General features: G+C 44.4%; 1 pseudogene; it reads right to left on the bottom strand.

Moving 5' to 3' along the window:
• Window positions 1-445: 445 nt before the first annotated feature.
• LOC107400700 (transmembrane emp24 domain-containing protein 11-like) lies at window positions 446-16,359 on the bottom strand (annotated as a pseudogene).
• Window positions 16,360-22,283: the final 5,924 nt, after the last annotated feature.

The raw sequence follows: 22,283 nt of genomic DNA, 5'->3' as shown, positions 1-22,283 counted from the left end.
CAAAAGCCCAGAGGCAAACCGTAGATGAAGAGAAACAGGTTAAGTTATAAGAGCTAGTGGGACGAGCATAAAACAAGGCCGAGCATTCATAACTAATAAGTCTCCATGTCATGATTTGGGAGCTAGTTGGTGGCCTCAAAGGAAAAAACTGGTATGTTAACTTCAACTTCTAATATCTTTTTGTTTTGTTTTGTTTGTTTTATTCAAGACAGTTTCTCTGTGTAGCCATGGCTGTCCTGGAACTCACTCTGTAGACCAGGCTGGCCTTGAACTTGGAGATCTTCCTGCCTCTGCCTCTGCCTCATGAGTGCTGGGATTAAAGGTGTACACCACCACTGCCCAGCTCTAATATTTTTTAAATCATAAAATCAACACACATTTATGCATATGTTTTGGTTTATTAAATCAAACGTTATGCAAATTATTTGCCTTCAATTACAATATTTTAAACAAGCTACTTAGCTATGAAGAAATCTTCAAGGTGATTCATTTTAAAGACTCCAACTGAGATAAAGATTAATATTCATACAAAAGCCCATCATGAAACATTTCTATTTGTATCTTCACTGGTCAGTTGGAAATTTTCCTCATGGTCCCATGCAGAAAATAAATAAATAGCTTTAATTTCTTAGTGCTTCATGTGTGATTTTTGAGGAGAAGGTTGCTGTATGCATTCTTGGTATTTAATATTATCCAGTTAATATTGTATAGAAAAGTAGAATATCATTTTCTTTCTTTTTTTTCCTTTTTTTTTCCCCCTGAGACAGGGTTTCTCTGTGTAGCTTTGCACCTTTCCTGGATCTCACTCTGTAGACCAGGCTGGCCTCGAACTCACAAAGATCCGCCTGGCTCTGCCTCCCAAGTGCTGGGATCAAAGGCGTGCACCACCACCGCTCGGCAAATATCATTTTTCTAAGTTGGGATCTGTTATTTAACCCAGTGTGAGACAGCAATTCAACAAAATCTATTCTTTTACTTTGATGTGAAACGCAGGAACTTGATCTGTTGCTTTATACATTTTTCTATTATCAGGCAAACTGTGCATTACTTAATAGTGATAGAATTTTGTCATTTAAGTTTTTATGTTGGGCTCCATGGCACCTACTTGCCTGCCTTGTCTAATGACCTGGTCCTTAGTTGTCAGATGAAGAAACTGAGCCTTGGGGAGACACAAGGCAAGTGAACAGATTTGAGCCCGTGTCTGACCAGGAGCCATTGAGCACGGTGACTCAGAAAACACTTGATGTCATAAGAATGAAGCTGTAATCCTTAATGTGTGCACACTTAGGTCTCTACGGGTGAATGGACACAGTCTGGAAGCAGTCCTTTATTTATCCTGGAAGCTCACACCCTTTACTCCTGGATGAACACTTTGCTAGTAAGTTTGGAGGATGAAAAGACAAATGAGCCTCAGTCTCCTTTCCTAGAGGACCTCATGGTGCCACAGAGAGAAGAAAGATGGCCGACCCCCTTCACCCTGCACTGTTCTAGCTTAGAAAGATTGAGGAATGAGCAGCTCGTTCTTTCCTTGGTCAAAGGTTTTCTGTTGAGAAATGAATTTCTGACAGGAAGAGATCAAATAAGATGGACAGACTGACAGTCTTGTCCTCTGAGTATTTGCTCATTTGTTCAATTAGATGCCGAAGCTTGAAGGTAACCTCACTAACTCTGTCTTTTGCCCGAACAATAGCTGCATCAGGGCCGCGTTCTCAAACTCAATGACGTAAGTGGATGGCTGTATAAACGGAAAAAGTGGGGCCCTGCCGTGCTTTTTAGAATGGTCTCAGTCTCTTCCCTTGCTTCTCTTTGTGCTGTTGTCTTCCCAGTCTCTCTCCCCCTGATTTTCACAAGCGAGGTGTCACACCATCTTCATCTGCCTTTTTGCCCACACTATCAATCTGTTCTCTAGTCTATCCAATAGTCATTCTTATAATAACAATGAATTGTGTGGTAACCCGTTGACCTGGAAGTATATTTACACCTTCATGAACATCAAATTTATGGTCATGTAAATGCCTCTGGTGCTGAGAAAATCTTATGAATGCTCTGGGGAAGTCTCTCTTTACATAGAGCTGAATTGTGTATGCTGAAGTATAGATGCTCTTCATCTGTTCTTAACACATTTAGAAAATAGCCAATCACCCATCTACCGTGTAAGAGTTTTCTTTATTAGAATTCCATTATTAATTCAGCCTTCAGCCTTCACTTGGTTTCAAGCCTGAGTAACCACAGTTCTTTTAACCTTCACTCACAGCTCTTAGTTTTCAAACCCTTTAATCAACTTTATGGCTCTCTTTTGAATGCCTCCCCAGCTCTCCAGCTCCCTCTGTGGTTGCTACACTGAGATCTGGACACAGAACTTTAATAAGTTTCCAGTCAGTCTGAGCGTGATGGCTCTGCATACCAATCTTATGCTTGAATAGCGATATTGTGTTCAGCCACGAGCTACACAGGCATGGAGTCACCAGCCTCCTCCCTCCGAATGACACAAACCATGTAGAATTAGATTCTAAGCAAATGATGTGTTCGCCAGGTGAATGTGAAGTAGAATGTCCCTTGTGCACCATATAACTTGGATAATAACACCAAGGATTGAGAATTTCGACAGTTTATTATTCTCTATTTTCCAGTCTTAATTTTAATAGGTATACTAAAATTATGCACTCCTAAGGAAGAAATAAAATGGTTAATAAAGATGAAAAATATCCATTCTTACAAGTAATAAAAATTCAAACTAGAGTGAAACATCCTTTGTTTGTTGTTGTATAGTTAAGGACTTAAAAATTCTTGAATAATATGGAGAAATAAACACTCTCCAAACACTGTCGGAAAAACTGGGCAACTGTTACAGGCAGTGTTGTGGGATATTTGTACACTATGTGGAGATATATTGCTGTGGTTGTTTTAACAAAGAGCTGAATAGCCAATAGTTAGGCAGGAGGTTGGTGGGATTTCCGGGAAGAGAGAGGAAGTCGGAGGAAATGATCAAGGCACAAAAGAAGCCAGGAGACACAGAAAGGAAATAGGAGAGACAAGATGGGAGAGAGGGAACACCACGTGATAGAACGTTGATTAATATAAATGGGTTAATTTAAAATATAAGAGCTAGTTAGGAACAAGCCTAAGCTATAGGCTGAGCTTTCATAGTTGATAAGAAGTCTCCATATCATTATTTGGGGCTGTCAGCAGAAAAGAAAGTCTGTCTACAGGCAGTTAAGCCATGTATGTTGAAACCTACAAAATATATAATCATTGCCCTAGCAACTTTACCTATAGAAAAGTATTCTCTGAACATGCGCAAGTACACAATATTTACTGTACTACTGTGCTAGCAAAATCGTGGCTTTGAAATAAAGAACAAACAAGCTAAGGAACCGTATGTAACAGCAAAAGAAACCAAGAAACAGGCACCATTACTAAAGATGTCCAGGCACTGGTGCAGGATGTGTGTGCCTCACTGTCCTAGGCTGTCCTCAAACTCTTAATCCTCCATGTCTGCCTCTGCCGGGATTACAGATGCACACCACATACTGATGCACACCATACTGATTTATAGGAAAAGCCTTTATAGGATACTACTTTTATAAAAATCAAAAGCATGCCTTTAATCCCAGCACTCGGGAGGCAGAGGCAAGTGGATTTCTGTGAATTTGAGGCCAGCTTGGGCTACAGAGTGAGTTCCAGGACAGGCTCCAAAGCTACACAGAGAAACCCTGTCTCAGAAAAAAAAAATCATTGTAAAAGTGCACACACACACACACACACACACACACACACACACACCTGTGTGTGTGTGTGTGTGTGTGTGTGTGTGAGAGAGAGAGAGAGAGAGAGAGAGAGAGAGAGAGAGAGAGAGAGAGGGAGAGAGAGAGAGAGAGGGATGTCACGGGGGAGGAGCCCACTAACTTAGGCTTCTCAAATTATCCTCCAAGAGTTGAGCAGAAATATTGCATAAGAAAAGCAAAAACTGAGGGAATTTGTCATGGGTAGAACTGCCCTGTATGAATGTTAAAGGGAGTTCTCCAGAGAGAAGGATGGGGGCAGGCAGGGATAAAAATCTATGTAAGAAAAGGTGAGGATTAGAGCAGGAATTAGTGGAGGTAAAATTAAATTCTTCTTGTTCTTCATTTACCTAACAGATAATAATTTGTTCAGATATTAGCAACAATTTACCTAATCATAATGTATGTATAAGTGAGAATGATATCAAAACCAGGATGATTGGGAATACTTAGCTTATACACGCTTACACATGATGTAAAGTAACAAACTGCTATTTGAAGTGGACTTGGCTTTGTTTTAAATGTGTATTGCCAGTTCTGGGACAACTTAGGAAAGATTTTAAAAGTTGTGTATTGATACACTTCAAAAAGGAGAGGCAGGGCTGCGGAGATGACTTAGCCGTGGAGAGCACTCACTGCTGTTTCAGAGGGGCCAGGTTTGATTCCCAGCACTCACATAGCATCCCACAATCAACCATAACTCCAGGTCCAGGGGATCTGACATCCTCTTCTGGCCTCCAGAGGCACTAGGCACACATGGCAAAACACCCAGGCACATTAAAATTTAAAATAAAAAAATATGGAAGGAACTGACAGGTGGTCAAACGCAGAGAGTGAGTGTGAGGGACTGCTCAGCCAGCAGTGGAACTTTCATATCACATCCCTTCCCTGCAGGACTCAGGTCCAGCATGGAAGAAGGGGCAGAAAGACGAGGAGCCGAAGGTCAGAGGTGACCAGAGGAAAATGAAAGCTTGACATAGCAGTACTGCTCCGCGCATGAACTCACTCAGTGGGTTGCCTGCACAGGACCTGCACAATAGCAAGCCAGTTGACATCCCAGGACAGAGTGAGGCTACTGATGGTTTCTGGGGAAGAGAGAGTCGGTTTTCTTTACGAATGTGGCCATGCTCCAGAGGATGGCTCTCCACCCACGGGTGTGTTGGTAACACAAATTACACTCAGTGGGTTATAAAAAGAAAGAAAAGAGGACACAAAGTTGGGAGGGATGGGTGCGAGAGGAGTTAGGGGAGGAATGGTGATAAATTTAGTCAAAATACAACTTTTACATGTATGAGATTCTCAAGGACTTAATAAAAATATTAAAAGAAGAGGAAATGAGATTCTAGAAAGTGCTATTAAAACCACATAAAACGGTGGGGGGTGGGGCGGGTAGAGGGGAATAAAAATTAGAATGAAGAACAAGGGCAATCATAGAAAACATTAACCTAGTAGATATTAGTCCCAAACTATATCAATAATCACTTTAATTGTCAATGGTCTAAATACATCAATTAAAAAACAAATTGTCGAGAAGCAGAGTCAGGTGGATCTCCATTAGTTCGAGGCCAGCCTGGTCTACAGAGCGAGTTCTAGGACAGCCAGGACTACAAAGAGAAACCCTGTCTCAAAACAAACAAATGAAAAAGGACAAATTGTCAAATGAATGAAAAACAAGACTGGAGAGCTGGCCTGGCGCTTAAGAGCACTTGTTGCTCTCCCAGAAGACTTCGTTTAGATTCCCAAGACTTTGGTTAGAGACCCATATGGCGGCTCACAACCATCCAAACCTCCAGTTCCAAGGGATCCAAAGTCCTATTCTGACTTCTTTGAGCATCAAGAACATGTGTTGTGTACATACATACATGCAGGCCAAACATTCATACACATAAAACCGATCTTTTAAAAATTCCATGTTCATTTGAATTTCTGATATTTTGTTTCATATTTGAGTCTCTATATGGTCCTTTTTCATGAATGCCCAATTCAGTACATACTTTTGAATGCTTATTGTTTTGGTGTGTAAAGAAAGAGCATACTTGGGTTTAAACATTTCAGTGTTGTCATTGTTGACAGAATGACATCACGTAAGTCATTTAACCGCAGACCACAGCTCCCTCTTTACAGTGGGACAGGACTATTGGAAATGGAAATGGAAATCAGATTGTAAGGTTTATATGGTCCATAGCTATTGCTCTTGTTGGCTCTGCTCATCCTTCTTAGCCTGGTTGTTGATCTAATGCCAGAAGAATAAGCAGATGTTCAAGGCTGGAGACAGAATACACTACTCTGAACATGTTGTCCCAAGCAGAAACGGGGTTCTTGGGGGGTAAGATAGACTTTTTTTTTTTTTAAGACAGGCTCTCACAATGTAGGCCTGACTCACCTGGAACTTACTATGTAGACCAGACTAGTCTTAAACTCTTAGGGATCCCCTGCCTCTCCATCTCACCATGCCTGACTTGATAGGACTCTCAAGGGTTCTGAGACTGTAAGAAACATTGAAACTACAGCTGTTACTTGTCATTTTATCTCTAAATGAAGAGAAACTTCCTGGAAAAAATCAGGCCTCTGGAACAAGAATGTTGTCACTATCCTAGTCCAAGAATAGAATTGGGAATGTATTAGGCCTATAATCTATGTTTGTTGAACTATTAACATAACAGATTGAAAAAAAAAATCTCTTTTAGGAGGCAATGTTGTTTCAATCAATTGTGATTATTCTACTTTTTTTTCCCGCTTTTTTTTTCTTTTTTGAGACAAGGTTTCTCTGTGTAGCTTTGTGCCTTTCCTAGAACTCACTTGGTAGCCCAGGCTGGCCTTGAACTCACAGAGATCCACCTGCTTCTGCCTCCCGAGTGCTGGGTTTAAAGGCATGCACCACCACGGCCTGGCTCAAATGTGATTTTTTTTAAAAAGAGTTAGAGGCTTCCTGTGTTTCCCAGGATGACCTTGAGTTTATGGGATCAAACTCTACCTACCTCAGGTTCCTGAGCATCCAAGACTACATGTGCATGCCACCGTACCCAACTCAGGGATCGTGTATTTTAAAGAACTATTCTCTTTTGTCTTTTGAAAATGGTAAACTGGCTTTGATTTTTTTTTTTTAGATCAAGGGAAATAAGTATTGGAGATGCTTTAGGACAGTTTATTCCTGGGGAAGAAGAAGAGAAAACAAGGCTTTGATAGAGCAAGCGACACTGGAGCAGGGAGAAGATGACTGTCGTGACTTGAGTTAGGGAAAAGATGGTCCCAGTGGAACTGTGTCCATAAGGTTAAATGTGCTTAGAAATAGGCCAGGACATTCCTAGTCCATCTTCAGTGTGAACTTGAGGCTGGTGTCCAGTGATATAATTTTTATGTAATGGATAATTAGGTGATCAAATGTGTAGATTGGACTTGGGTCAATTAATGATCTGGTTAGTTTTCATGAGAATGAGACTTTGCCGTTCCTACAAGAGACTTCTTGCTCTCTAGAGAGACAGCTGTCCTGTTCCACGAAAGCTCAGCTGCATCCTGCTACCTCTGAACACAGCTGCAGCACAACTGTGCATGAGTTGTGACTGAGCCATGCAGAGCCTTTGGGCTGGCACAGCTGTGAAGTGGCGGTCGCTGTTACAGCCCTCATATCGACAAGGCTTTCTAATGACTGTAATTGTCGGTGACAATCAGCATGTAAACTCGGCCCTGACTCCAGATCTGCATCTGTCAACCATGATGACTTTTATGTTCTTCTACTGGCTCCCACCAAGGAAGAGCTGTATGACCAGCCATCCAGAGGCTGCTGCCGTGCTCAGGAAGGAGTCTCTTGAATGATAGAAAGGAGACAGGAAGGAGTCTCTTGAATGATAGAAAGGAGACAGGAAGGAGTCTCTTGAACGATAGAAAGGAGACAGGAAGGAGTCTCTTGAATGATAGAAAGGAGACAGGAAGGAGTCTCTTGAATGATAGAAAGGAGACAGGAAGGAGTCTCTTGAACGATAGAAAGGAGACAGGAAGGAGTCTCTTGAATGATAGAAAGGAGACAGGAAGGAGTCTCTTGAATGACAGAAAGGAGACAGGAAGGAGTCTCTTGAATGATAGAAAGGAGACAGGAAGGAGTCTATTGAATGACAGAAAGGTGTTTGGTGTGACTGTCCTGCTTCAGTGGGGCAGCAGCTCTCGCAAAGCTGACGGGGCCTCATGCATCACAGTGACCTGTGTGAGTTTACCATTTGATTTCTCAAGTCACCTGGAGGGTAGGCTCCTTCTGCATTTTTGTTACATCTGTCTGTCTATCTATCTATCTATCTATCTATCTATCTATCTATCTATCTATCTACCTACCTACCTATCTTCTATCTGTCTGTCTGTCCGTCTATCTGTCTATCTACCTACCTATCCTCTATCTATCTATCTACCTATCATCTATCTATCTACCTACCTATCATCTATCTACCTATCTATCTACTTATCTATCTACCTATCATCTATTTATCTACTTATCTATCTATCATCTATCTACCTATGTAACTACTTATCTATCTACTTACCTATCTATCATCTATCTATCTACCTGTCTATCTATCATCTATCTACTTATCTATCTATCTATCTATCTATCTATCTATCTATCTATCTATCTATCCATGCCATGAAGTGTGAAGGTCAGAGGACCTTACCAGGAGTTGATTCTTTCCTTCCACCATGTGGGTCCCAGAGGACAAACTTGGGTTTTCTGGCCTGGCAGCCAGTGCCCTTCGCCCCCTGAGCCATCTCTGACCCTCTTTCTGCATTTTGTGTCGTGCTTTTATTCAGTACTATGTCAAAGACTGTAAATGCCAACTGATGCTCGGGTAGAGTTTTTATAGCTAGAGTCAGGGACATGGCAGGTGGATCTTCAGAAAGTGAACAATGGAAAAGGGTATTTTACTAGTCATTGTAGGTTGTCAATAGGCACAAACATTCCCAAACAAGGAACAGGTCCGAAAAAGTCATGTCTGTCTGTGTCCCACTGCTGTATCTTGAAAGCCCTTGGAACAAAAATACAATTAGAAGACACAGGAAATAGGTGATTACTGCCAAGTTGAATTTATTTATATCTTTCAATTTGTGTGCACTGTCAAATACTGTTAGTTTAAACAGCTTATGCTACCTTGGTGCCTGGGTGGCCTAGCAGAGTAGAATAGATTTCACTCTCGTTGACTGACTGTTTCACCATTCAGCCTCAGTTTCCTATTTTGAAAAATGAGGATAATACCCATTTACACTTTAGAGTTATGGGGACTGTTGAAGTCTATGAGCCACGTGTAATGGCTCATGCTTGTAATCACAACACTTGGAAAGGTGAAGCAGGAGGATTGCCATGAGTCTGAAGCCATCTGAGCTACGTTAGTAAGTCTCAGGCCAGCCTGGGCTACAAAGTGAGACCTTTTATCAAAGCAAACCAAACAAAAGCCAGGGCCGGGGAGGTGGCTCCCTCGGTAAAGTACTGGCTGTGCAACGAGGACCTGTGTTTGATCGCTAGCAGTGGTGTGAAAAGCCAGGTATGGTAGTATAGACTTATAATCCCCGTGCTAGGGGAGCAGAGACAGGAGGGGCCCAGGCTCACAGCTCGTCTAATTGGCATAATGCAGGCTAATGAGCGACCCTGTCTCAAACAAACAAGCAAACAAACAGGTGGACAACACCTAAGAAACAGCATTCAAGGTTGCTTTCTGACCTTTACATACTAGAACACATGGACACGCATACACACCAAAGGTTTATTGCACTTTTCTACATGGGGTGTAAGCTCCATGTAGGCCAACATGGAGACACGGTAACTCCTGAACTGTCCAGTATCTCTGGTGATTTGCCATTTATAACTAAACTCCACACCAGAGTCATAGCATCATACTTAAAATGCCCAATTTAGAGTTGCTCACCCTGTGAAGGACCAGGAAAATCTCAACCTGAATGAGAAAAGGCACTTACACAACACCAGCACCAAGATGACACTGCTGTTGGAATAACCTGACATGGATGTTAAAGCAGCTGTCATAATTGCTTTAAACATCACTACAGACAGTCACGAAATAAACGGAAAAACAGAAATTATGAAAAGAACAAGATTAGTGAGGCTGGGAAGAATGGCACACACCTTTAGTCCCAGCACCTGGGAGACAGAGGCAGGTGAATCTCTGTGAGTTTGAATCCAGCCTGGTCTACAGAGTGAGACCCTGTCTCAAAAACAAAAACAAAACAATAGAATAGTGCCTTATTCAATCATCACCAAAGAAGCTTCCTGCAGCAGACTGGAACAGATGCAGAGAATCAAAGCCAGACATGAGAGAGAGAGAGAGAGAGAGAGAGAGAGAGAGAGAGAGAGAGAGAGAGAGAGAGAGAGTTTGGAACATATGCCTCTATGTGGGATGTCTCCATTAAATCCCTCCCACCAAAGCTTAGGAAAGCCAATGCAAGAGGAGGCAGAAAGAGTGTAAAAGCCAGAGGAGATGGGGATGGAGGACACCAGGAGAACAAGGTTCTTTGGATTATCTGAACAAAGTTCATGTGAACTCACAGAGACGGATAGCATGCACAGGGCCAACACAGGTCTCAACGAGATCCTCTGTGTATATATTATAACTTTCAGCTTAATATTGTTATAGATATATGTGAATGAGTGTGTGAATGAGTGGGTCTCTGATTCTTGTGCCTGATCTTGGGGCTCTTTTCCTTCTGTTAAGTTGCCTGGTCCAGCCTCAGTGTGATAGTTTTTGTTTTATCTTATTATGTTTTCTGTTGTCATATTTGGTTGTTATCTCTTAGAAACCTATTCTTTCTAATAAGAGACAGAAAGGGAGTGGATCGGGAGGGGAGGGAGAAACTGGGAGGCGTAAAGTAAGGGGAAACTGTAAACAGGATACATTGGAAGAGAAAATAATACATTTTCAATAAAAAGATAAAATAAAGAACAAAATAAACATATTAAAAAAGAAAAAAGTATTTAAATTTAGGAAAACTTTACCCTCCTGAGTAGACCCAATGATGATGAGAAAGAACCAGTGAGGAAAACTGGACCAGTGCAGGAGTGGGGTGGGGTGGAGGGAAGAAGTCACATCTTAATGATAGAGAACAGTGTTTTCATAGAGCCTCACAGACTATGGAATAATGATCAAAGGTTTAAAATTTCTGAAGCCCCAGGGGACAAAAAAAAAAAAAGAGTGTAAATCCAGGGGGAAAATGGAGAAAATAATTACTAAAATCTCTTCGAATTTTGTAAAAGACATAAACTTACAGATTCAAGGTGTTTGGGGAACCTGAACAGGATAAACCTCTAAGACTTCCATCTCCACATGCATCACAACCAGTGTCCAAAGTTAAAGACCAGGGACCACCTGGGAGGAAAGGAGTGCGTGACGAATGAACGGGGCGTCAGAGATGATGAATGACAGACACCAGGAGCATGCGCACCAGCCAGTGTTAGCACATGCTTCGACACCGAAAGAGCCCTACAGACAACACAGTGTCCTGGAGGACAGTCCTAGATCAACGGAAATTTAAGATTAGGAAACTCAAGGACCAAAGAATTGTTTTGTTTTTTTCTTTATTTTTTTATGTACTGGGATGGTCGTGTTGGAGGAGGGAGAGAGTGGGAAAGCAATGAAAGATATATATATTAATAGAGGGAGGCATTATGGGACTAAGGTGAAACCTGATGCTAGGGAAATTCCCAGGAATCCACAAGGATGACCCCAGCTAAGACTCCTAGCAATAGTGGAGAGGGTGCCTGAACTGGCCTTCCCCTGTAATCAGATTGGTGACTAGCTATCCTGTCATCATAGATCCTTCATCCAGTAACTAATGGAAGCAGATGCAGAGATCCACAACCATGCCCCACACTGAGCTCTGGGAGTCCAGTCAAAGAGAAGGAGGAGGGATTATAGGAGCAAAGGGGGGTCAAGATCATGATGGGGAACCCGCAGAAACAGATGACCCAAACTTGTGGGAGCAGATGGACACTAGACCAACAACCGTGGAGCCTTTATGGGACCAACCTAGGCCCTCTGCATGTGGGTGACAGTTTTGTAGCCTGGTCTGTTTGTGGGACCCCTGGCAGTGGGACCAGGATCTATCCCTGGTGCATGAGCTGGCTTTTTGAAACCTATTCCATATGGTAGGATGCCTTGCTCAGCCTTGATGCAGGGAGGTGGGGCTTGGTCCTGCCTCAACTGCATGTGCCAGGCTTTGTTGACTCCCCATGAGAGGCCTTACCCTTTCTGAGGAGTGGATGGGGGTGGGCTGGGGGAGGGGAGGAGCTGAGTGAGGGGAGGGAGGGGGAACTGTGGTTGGTATGTAAAATGAATTTAAAAATTAATTTAATAAAAAAAATTAAAAAGAGAAACTCTCGGACACTTGGGTTAAAATAATGCTTACATTCTTGGTTGTGAGCCTGGCTTTTAAATGACTGAGCCATCTCTCCCAGGCCAAGTTAAAAGAATTCTTAACCAGGCACAGTAGTACATGCCTTCCATCCCAGGATCTCACTGTATAGCCTCGGCTGGCCTGGAACTCACTATGTAGACTAGGTCGGCCCCTAGAGGTCCCCTGATTTTACCTCCCCAGCCCTGTTCCACAGCACCACACCTGCTATTCTCCACTTTTTAAAGTGACTGACAGTTGAAAGCAAAATTGCAATATTGCTGTGCCTTTCTGTGTCTAAGGAGGTAATATTTAAAACAATTAAAAATTATATAGTTAAGGTTTTATTTAAAATGATAAGATATTTATACTAGGAGATACTAATGAAGAACAAAACTATAGAAAGATACAGTGAAAAGCATTATAGATAAAGCAAAGTAAAATATAAAATGTTCAAGCAGCCCACAGATAGGAAATGGAAAACAGGAGACAAAAAAGAATGAAAAGAAAATATAATAAAACGGCAGGCATAACTTCTGCTATTAATAGTTACAAGGTGTGTGGTATAATCTAAACAGGGACGAGACAAAGATTGTTAGAATGGACTTTAATGACATGGCTACAATGCAGTCTATGGGAAAACCATTTTGAGCACAGCGCTGTCAGGAGGCAAAGAAGTAAAAGACTTAAAAAAGCTGGAATGGCTCACATGCAGTGGACATCAGAGCGGAAAGTTACTGGGGATAAGCGACCCCACACAGAGGTAGAAGAGACCGAAGTTCACCAAATGATAGCGCTTCCAAACATACGGGGACCAGTGACAGAATCCAAGAAAGAACCAGGCAAAGTGACGCTTCCGCAGCCCTCTGAGTACTTCATAGACCTGGACAGGAAGCCAACAGGGACAGGGAACCGCAGCAGCAACAGACCCGCTTGACGTGTGGAGATCACTGTGTGCAAGGCCACAGGAGAGCGTGCGTTTCTTCTCAAGTACATGGGGAACACTGGACAATTTAGGCAGCAGGGCCCCGAAGGTGGCAAACCATTCTGCTGAGGGTGTTGACTGCTCCTGGAGAAGAACTCACAGCCAGTGTGGAATTTCACCTGCCAAACATGACCCAGGGGTCTGTTGCCTGTCTGCCATTCCCAGAAACGTCTGTATCTTTCCTACCGAGTCTCGTCCAGAGCCTTGCTGTGTATGGAATCGGGGGTCTCCATTCCTCTAGCACCAAACCCCCCACCCCGTGGCTCACCCTTCTGGCCGCCACCCGTTGGAATGGTTGGAGTGCCACTGTTCTGACAGTGGCCACACCTTATCTTCGCAGGATTTGCTCATTGCTAGTCCCACAACTGCACAAGGAGCTGTCCTTGCCAGCACGTTTGTCTCTGTGCGTGCCTCTTGGGGACAAAGTACGCATTCATCTATGCTCTTGGCAGTGCTAGAGAGCAGGCGACATTTTATTCCCCTTTAGTCTAACCTCCAGCCTTGTAATAAGCCTGGAGCAGGGCTTGGCTATGTGGTAGATGATAGATCAGGGCTTGGCTATGTGGTAGGTGATAGAGCAGGGCTTGGCTATATGGTAGATGATAGGGCAGAGCTTGGCTATGTGGTAGATGATAGAGCAGGCCTTGGCTATGTGGTAGAGGTTCAGTAAATATTTGTGAGTCAAATGAAAGCATGTCCTAAAGCGTATATGCTCAATGAGGGATTCTGAACTGATGAACGCCAGTTTGACCCTCTTGTTAAAATGCCAGTGTTCCTGGAATATCACATTATCAGAAGGAGTAGAGGATAGTTTCTGCTTGGTTTTGCCCCGATTTTTCTGGCCCAAAGCACATTCCACTCCACTCCCCTCCTCAGGCAGGCAAGAGTTAACAGAGGATGGTGCCATACCCTGTGTGGCCAGCAGATGTCAGAAGAGAAGCATTATTTATGGGAGGAGGAAGCCAGGGAGAGAGAGCGCAGAGCGAACCCCTTGAGATAGAAGCTTCCACACACTGTCACCTGTGGACACGGTGCCTTGCCACTGTGCTCACCACATGGCAAGCGCTTCAAAACACATGGAGTAAAAGACACTTTCTCCCCCATACTTTCACACTCTTCTCTGGCTCCCCCCCCACACACACACCCGGTTGCCCTGTCCATTCTTAACAGCTTGAACTATTTAGGAGGCCCCCAGGCAGTGGAGCCGGGACCTGTCCTTGGTACATGAGCTGGCTTGTTGGAACCTAGGGCCTATGCTGAGACACTTTGCTCAGCCTTGGTGCAGAGAGGAGGGGACTGGACTTGCCTTAATTGAATCTACCAGGCTGGCCTGAATCCCCAGGAAAGTCCTTGCCTTAGAGGAGGTGGGAATGTGGGGTGGGAGGAGGGAGGACAGGGGAATCTGTGACTGATATGTAAAATTAAATTAATTATAAAATAAAAATATTTATTAAAAAAAAAGAAATCTCACTGCAACTTGATATACCATGGCTGGTTGATATTCATGGTTGATATCCAAAGCCTGCCCTTTTCTAAAGAGAAACAGTGGAGGAGGAATGGATTGGGGTGGGCGTGGGGGGGATAGGGAAGATGGGGGAGGAACTGGGAGAAGAAGAGGGAGGGGAAACTGCAATGGGGATGTAAAAACAAACAAATATGAAAAAGAAATGAGAAAAGATCTCCAGATCGCAAACAAAGGTGTTTATCTCAGAGGTTCCAGGCAAGGGTTTCTGATGCTGGGCTTGGCTGCAGTTCCCTTAGTCGACAAGTCCTATACTGTCCCCTCTCAGCTGCCAGCAGGTGAGCAGGCTCGAACTTCTCAGACCTCTCTGCACTCAGGGCGGCCTAGCACTGAAGACACACCCGCTTCTCCATCAGGCTTAGAGCAGGAACTCCGAGCCAAGTTAGCGAGGTTGGAGACAAAGCCCAGAGGTGGGAGCCAGCCTTGACAGGGCGCCTGCAGCAGGCCAGAGACATGCCAGGGGCTTTCCTGCCCAAGGCTGCTGGGTCTGCTGCTAACCAAATTGACTCAACGTCACCAGTTACCAGACAAAGTGCCTTTAAAGTAGTTTCTGTTTCTAAAGTGGTAGATTTCTCAGGTCCCTTGTGGTCCGTGTTTAGTCCTAATGAGAAAAACATACTTTGATGACTGGCTCTCAGGTCATCTCATGAACTTTCTAGAACGGCGCATCTCATGAGACTCCACATACAGCTCTTGCTGTATCTGTAGGGCCTTGGGACACAGTCTTAGGTTTCAAAGATTCTAGATCTTTTTTGTTATTGTTTGTTGTTTTTTGGGTTTTGCTGTTGTTATTGATTTCCCCCCCCCCCCCCCCCAGATGAGGTTTCTTTGTGTGTTCTGGCTGTCCTGCAACTCACTTTGTAGACCAGGCTGGCCTTGAACTCACAGAGATCCATCTGCTTCTGCCTCCCGAGTGCTTGGATTAAAGGTGTGCGCCACCACCGCCCGGCAATTCCAGACCATTTTAAACACGCATTTGCATCTCACTAGTAACTTCAAAATTAAGACAGGCGCATATTTGTGATCACGTGCACTATGGAAAGCCAAGGCGTAGCACAGGCTCTGCGTGCTTTCCAGTTCAGTGGAGCAGGGATGTGAGAACACAGAACCTCTGTTGACAGCAGGCGGCATAGGCATGCCTGACCGACTCCAGTCAGCCTGGTGAAGCCGTCCCTGGTGTGTTCACACAGCAAACGGAACTAAGCCAGATCCTAGCTTTAAACACAGGGGTTCATAACATGTCACAAACAACAATGAAAAAAGTAAGCATACAAAAAATGTTTCCATTAAAGGGACTTTTAACACTAAACGTTAGGAACTCTATTTTATAGGACATAAGTAAATTGTCTGGTATATCCGGAAATGCAGTAGTAATTAGAGATATGAAGCTGGGGTGAGCCTTCAGCAGCTGGACTGTAGTGTGCCTGGGTGTGGCTCCCTACATTCACCCTCCTCTGGACTCTCTGAGCTCTTGGAATCCCGTCGGTTTCCAGATCTCTTTGTATATGGCCCCTGTTGCCTTCTCTACCTTTTTCTCCAGGTGGGCTTCAGGCACGAGTGTGGTCGTCTGCCTGGCTCTGCGTCTCTCACACTCTTCTGATTTCTCACTCCTTTTCCTGCTGAGGCCTCTTCCAGCTCGGCAGTCCAACCTCCTTCACTAGGGTCTTCCCGCCGGCTCCTACTGAATCCATGCCGCGAGTTCCTAGTTCCAGATGTTGCTGTTTCCCGTTCTTATGGGTATATGTGAGTTTATCTTAAAGATTCCAATAGTTAAAATTCCCCTTATTTTCATCTGTTTCCCAGTTTTCTTTGAGTGGTTAAAACTCTTTAAGTCCCTTTCTGAATTGTCTGTATATCTTTCTCTATTGCCTGTTTGTTTTTGGGGTCTTGTAATTTGATGTTTTTCTAAGCATGCCTCATGCCTCATGACCTGATGCATTTCAAAGTTTCCTATAGTAAACATTGAGTTGCAGAAGCTGAACTCAGTGTTCAACCTTCATGGAGTGGTGCCTGGTGTGTGTGTGCGTGTGTGCGTGTGTGTGTGCGCGCGCGCGCGCGCGCGTGTGTGTGTGTGTGTGTGTGTGTGTGTGTGTGCGCGCGCGCGCTGCACCAGAGTTGAGAAAAGAGAGGTTTGAAGGCAAGGGAGGTTAGCTGGGGCGTGAGAAGAGCCAGCGCGGTGAAAGAGGACTCCTGGACAAGCATGCAGCAGTCAGAGCACTGAGCAGCACACTGGTCTTGCCTCTCCAACCACTCCAGGCGCCCAGGGACCCTTCAGCTTGTTGTCACAAGCGTGGGCAGCAGGCAGGATGGACAGATTACTCATCCCTCTTATTCCTTCATGGCTCCTTGACATCCAAGTTGAAAATTCACGACTTACTAGGGAACTGGTCAGCGTGCCAGGATTTTCCCAGGTGTGCACCTGCCCAGAGCACACTGAGCAGACACTGGCGTCTCCTGTGTGCTAGGCTCAGCCTCATAATCCAAAGGCGTATCCGCTGTCACATGGTCTCCATTGTTTTTCAAGCCCAGAGAAGAGGTAGAGGGACATGCTCAGTGTTAGATGGCAGGACTGAGATCTGGAACCAGGGTCGTGATCAAAGTCCCTGGCCTAACGCGCAGCATCTTCCCTCAGTGGCTGACAGGAAAACTGAACTGTTCAGCTGTCTTCCGTTGTGTGCCTTCCCGTTTTGCATGCTCCGAGCTCTGCTCCCATGCTTGTTGCATTTGCTTAATATTTTCAAACCAGATTTTAGTCTTGGAAACAGAACACTGAATGATGATCAAGGTGAACTGAAAGAATTTAATATTAATTAATAGAAGAGAGTATGAAAATACGTAATCAGTATTTGTGAAGACTCATGCTACATTTAAATTCTATTTTCTCCTTGCATGCAAATCGGGAAATTTGGTGTTGATTCTGACTTGCATGTTGGGAGACTTGTAGGACTTTCTATATGATGTTGAAACTGCTGGATGCTTGTGTCCCTCTCAGAAGCAGAGTGAGGCTCACCTGTGTAGAAATGCGCTTGCATCTGGGAGCACACAGAAATCAATGTGGTGACAGGTAGATGGCCAAGTCTGGTTCTGTGAGGCATGCCTCCCTCGTGGGACTCCCTCCCCACTGGTACAGTAGGCTCCAGAAGGCTGAGTGCTTGTAGACTCAGCTGGTGGCCTGCTTTACAGGACAGGTCAGAATTCCCCACATACACTCTGCGTATTCAACCACAATTAGCAAGCTAAGTGACATCAGAGATTTTCTGCTTGAGGGGAAATCTGACAGCCCAGAAAACAAATCAAGCTTGGATTCCAAGGTGTCAGAGTAGGCTTCCTGTATTATAAATTATATAATTCACCCTCAAGGCAATTTTCATGTCAGTTTTTCGTAACTCGATAAACTATCACAGGAAGAAACATTTAGTGTTATGCCCACTGCTGAATAATACAGACTTTGAGAGATTAGTGTGATGCCATAAAACGACGTTGTATCTCAGCCTGCAGTAGAAGAATCCATCTTACCCACCTGCTATCAGCATGTCCCTTGGAATGTCTCCTCTTGCTCTCCAGCATGGAAATAAAAAGCAGCTGAAAATAGAAAGCTAAAACATACATGTGTCTGCATTTCCATCTCTATAACCTTAACCACTCCTGGTGGCCCTTTCTTTGAAATGGACCAGTTCCAAGGGACTGCTTATTAGGCGTTTGTATTTCACTGAGTAATTCTGTCAAGTTGATTTGTGTAAGAAGTGACATATAGTACCTACACTCGGGCAGATAATTGCTGCGAACCCCAGTGAGCCAGAGAAAAAGATATTTGGACCTCGGGGCCTTTGCAGAGATGATGATGTCAGAGGTCCTTGCAGCCTGCTGGCTTTTAAGGATGTTGAGGTGTGCTGATAGAGTGACAGTTATTGTCAGATCAGTCGGCTGGGGGAAGCCTGGGTACCCTGCTTTACAAGGATCCTAAGGTGGAGCCCAGAGCTGGCCTTAGTGGCCAGCCTGAAGTTTTTTGGTTGCCCCCACTGCGTGGCAGGAGGTGGAGGGGGGATGAGCAGAGGGAAAGGGAGACTGATGTGGGGTGTGGGAAGAGGACGTGGAAGTGTGGAGAGAGGAAGGAGCCATTGTTTCTGGGACTAGAGTGTTTGAGAAACTCCCTAGCTTGGCAGCATCCTGGGACCCTTCTAATCCCCCGGGCTGATAGTCCCATCTCTCTGCACTGAGAAGTGGGAAGAGCCTGGATTTTCAATTTTTTTTGTTTTGTTTTGTTTTAGAGTTGTTGTTTTTTTATTTGTTTTTCGTTTGTTTTGTTGGTTTTTTGTTTTGTTTTGTTGAGACAGGATTCTCTCTACATAGCCCTGCCTACCTGTCCTGGAACTCACTCTGTAGACCAGGCTGGACTCAAATTCATAGAGGTCTGCCTGCCTCTGCCTCCTGGGTGCCGCCATGCCCAGAAAGAGCCTGGATTTTACTCATAAGACAGTCAGTGACAGTCCCTTAGTGAACTCTGCTGTAGGTGCCCTAGAGAAACAGCTCTTGATTTTGTTTGTATGGCTTTTAGAAGGAAGTGTGCCAGGCCTCTCTTGGCAGCCCTCCTTCCTATTGTCCCCATCACTACTGTTTCTGAAAGTCACATTGCCTCTCTTGACCAGTAGCAGCTCCTTCTCTCTGACTCCTGTCCTTGTGATATAATAACATTAATTCTTTAATATAAAAATGTCAGTGGAGCCAAGGGGATGATTCAGTTGCTGAAAGCGCTCAGCACGCAGGACACAGGATTTGAGTTCAATCCCCGGGTTTCACGGAAGAAAATCAGCTTCCAGAAATGGTCACCTGACCTCCACACACGTCACCATGCCGTGTGTGCGCCTCCCCATCCACACACACTTGCTACTAGTAGTAAATCAAACTTGAAGGGAGTATCGATGAAGGTGTTTGCTTTCTCAAGTGTCATTGCTATAAACTTCTTCAGAGGAAAAAGCCAGTTTTCTAAAATCACCCAGAAATAAGAATAATGAGTTCATTTCACTCTCTTGTATACATTAAAAATCTAAGAATAGTTTTTCTTAATTTCTTTGATTAGATATTTATGTCTTTTATCTTTAAAAAACATTCTTAAAGATATTATATTATTCAGGGTTCTCCAGAGGGACAGAGCTGATAGAATGAATCTATTAAAAGGGGATTTATTAGAGTGGGCTATAGGTTGTGGTCTGGCTAGTCTAATGGCTGTCTCCTCAGGGAAAGCCCAAGAGTCCGGTTGTTCGGTCCAGGAGGCTGGAGGTCTCAGCTGGTCTTTGGTCTGTGTTCGAGTCCCGAAGACGCAGGCTCTAATACAAGCAAAGGATGCCTCCGCAGCGAGATCGATGAACTTGCCAGTGAGGGTGAGGGCAAGCAGGCCACCAGCGAAAGCTTCCTGCTTCCACAACCTTTTTATTGGCTGACACCAGAAGATTTGGCCCAGATTGCCGGTGGTTCTTCCCACCTCGAAAGATCTGGATTTAGGGTGGGTCGTCTCACCTCAAACAATCCAATCAAGGAAAAATCCTCACAAGTGTGTCCAGCTGCTTGGGTTTTAGCTAATTCCACGTGTAGTCAAGTTGACAATCAAGATTAGCCATCATAGGTATTCATATAATTATTTATTTTATTCTTCCATAGACCTATAATAGTTTCTAGAGAGCCGTGACAGATGGCTAACTGCTAATATTCCTTTGCCATTCTCTTTAAATCTTTACTAATTCCCTTAGAAAGTGTGTGTGTGTGTGTGTGTGTGTGTGTGTGTGTGTGTGTAGTAAAGTTATTCAAGTGATATTTTGCATCCCAAGTACACCTCATTTATTGTGGGTTTCTTGTTGGTGCTAGGAATGGAACCCATGACCTTGCATATGTTGGGAAAATATTCTACCACTGAACTAAGTCTTCAGTCATTTAAGCATGGCTCGGTTATCTCAGTTGTTATCATTATTTAGGGGTTGGACATTTTATCTGTTTGCTTTGTTAATAAGGGGTGGTGAGGTGGCTCAGAGGGTAACAGCACTTGCCGTGCGTGTTTGAATTAAATCTCTGGAACCCACTTGAAGGTGGAAGCAGAGAACCAACTCCCACACCTGCGTTAGGGCACACACACACACAATCACAATGTCCTGGCCTTTTATTTGTTCATTTATTTTTGCTTCTTTTCTTTTTCTCAATTTGACACAAACTGGAGTTATTTGAGAAGAGGAACATCAGTTGAGAAAAACGCCTCCATCAGATCGTCTGTAGGCAAGACTGTGGAGCATTTTCTCCATTGATAACGGACACAGGAGGGCCCAGCTCACTGTGGGTGGGGCCACCTCTGGGCAGGTGGTCCTGGGTTACGGAATAAAGCAGGCTGAGCAAGCCCTAGGGAGCAAGCCAGTAAGCAGTGCCCTCCATGACTTCTGCTTCAGTTCCGGCACCAGGTTCCTGCCCTGCTCGATTTCCTTCACTGACTTACTCGGTGATGAAATGTGACTGAGAATTGTGAGCTAAAACAAACCGTTTCTGCCCCAAATTGCCCTAGGTCATAGTGTTCTGTCACAGCAACGGAAACCTGAACTAAGACACCATCCCTGCTTCAGTTCTGTGGCTTTCTTACTTTGGGAAGTATAGAGAAAACTCTGGAAAGGGTAGTTTCTCAGAGAGTGTCCATCAGATAGAAGAAACTGGCTGTCCAGTGTGAGTGGAGGATGCTGGGAGCCCGGGGCGGCATTTCAGTGATGCCATCCTGTAAGTGAATCTTAAACGTTATTAATAAAATCACATCTGAGCCAGGTATTGGGGTGAAGGCTGAATGATCAGAAAAACAAAACAAGCCACAGCCACCTCACCTAGCCAACTTCTCAGCTGATCCTGTTTCCTCAGACTGGAAGCTTCTGAGTCCTCATCCAAATGGATCTCAGCTGAACTGTGCTGTTCCAAAGCCTAAAAGTTTAACCAGCCTAGTTCCTGGTTTTCAAGCCTTATATACCTTTCTGCTTTCTGCCCTCACTTTCTGGGATTAAAGGCTCACTTTCTGGGATTAAAGGCGTGTGTCACTGTGCCCAGCAGTTTCCAATGTGGCCTTGAACTCACAGAGATCCAGACAGATTTCTGCCTCTGGAATGCTAGGATTAAAGGCGTGAGTGCCACCATTTTCTAGCCTCTGTGTCTAGTGGCTGTTCTGTTCTCTGACCCCAGATAAGTTTATTAGGGTGCACAATATTTTGGGGAACACAATACCACCACACCATCCCACACCCTTTCTTCTCATGTCTCCAGTGCCCACCCCTCCTACCATCTCCACGTTCCCCCTTGCAGTACCGCAGCCTGCCCGGCCTGTGTATCACCTGCTGTTACAGAACACAGCAGGGCCGTCATGCACGATTCTTTTACCTTGTGTGCAGCCGTCTGCAGCCGCTAAACACCCAGTGTCGTATGGCCAGTGGACTGAGCAGACATCGGCACAGGTACCAGGTCACATGATTTGGCCCACGTGCCTTCAACTACCCTGCACTGTTCAGGGCATGACAGGGTCACAGACCCTCTACAGGACCTTCAGTGTGGCTTCCCTCCTCGTTGAGCTCTTCCCTTCCATGGGCTAACTGGAATGGGGTCA

This window comes from Peromyscus maniculatus, chromosome 10 (genome assembly GCF_049852395.1).
Source record: "Peromyscus maniculatus bairdii isolate BWxNUB_F1_BW_parent chromosome 10, HU_Pman_BW_mat_3.1, whole genome shotgun sequence".
Classification (NCBI taxonomy): Eukaryota; Metazoa; Chordata; class Mammalia; order Rodentia; family Cricetidae; genus Peromyscus; species Peromyscus maniculatus.
This window is presented reverse-complemented; position numbering and strand designations above follow the sequence as displayed.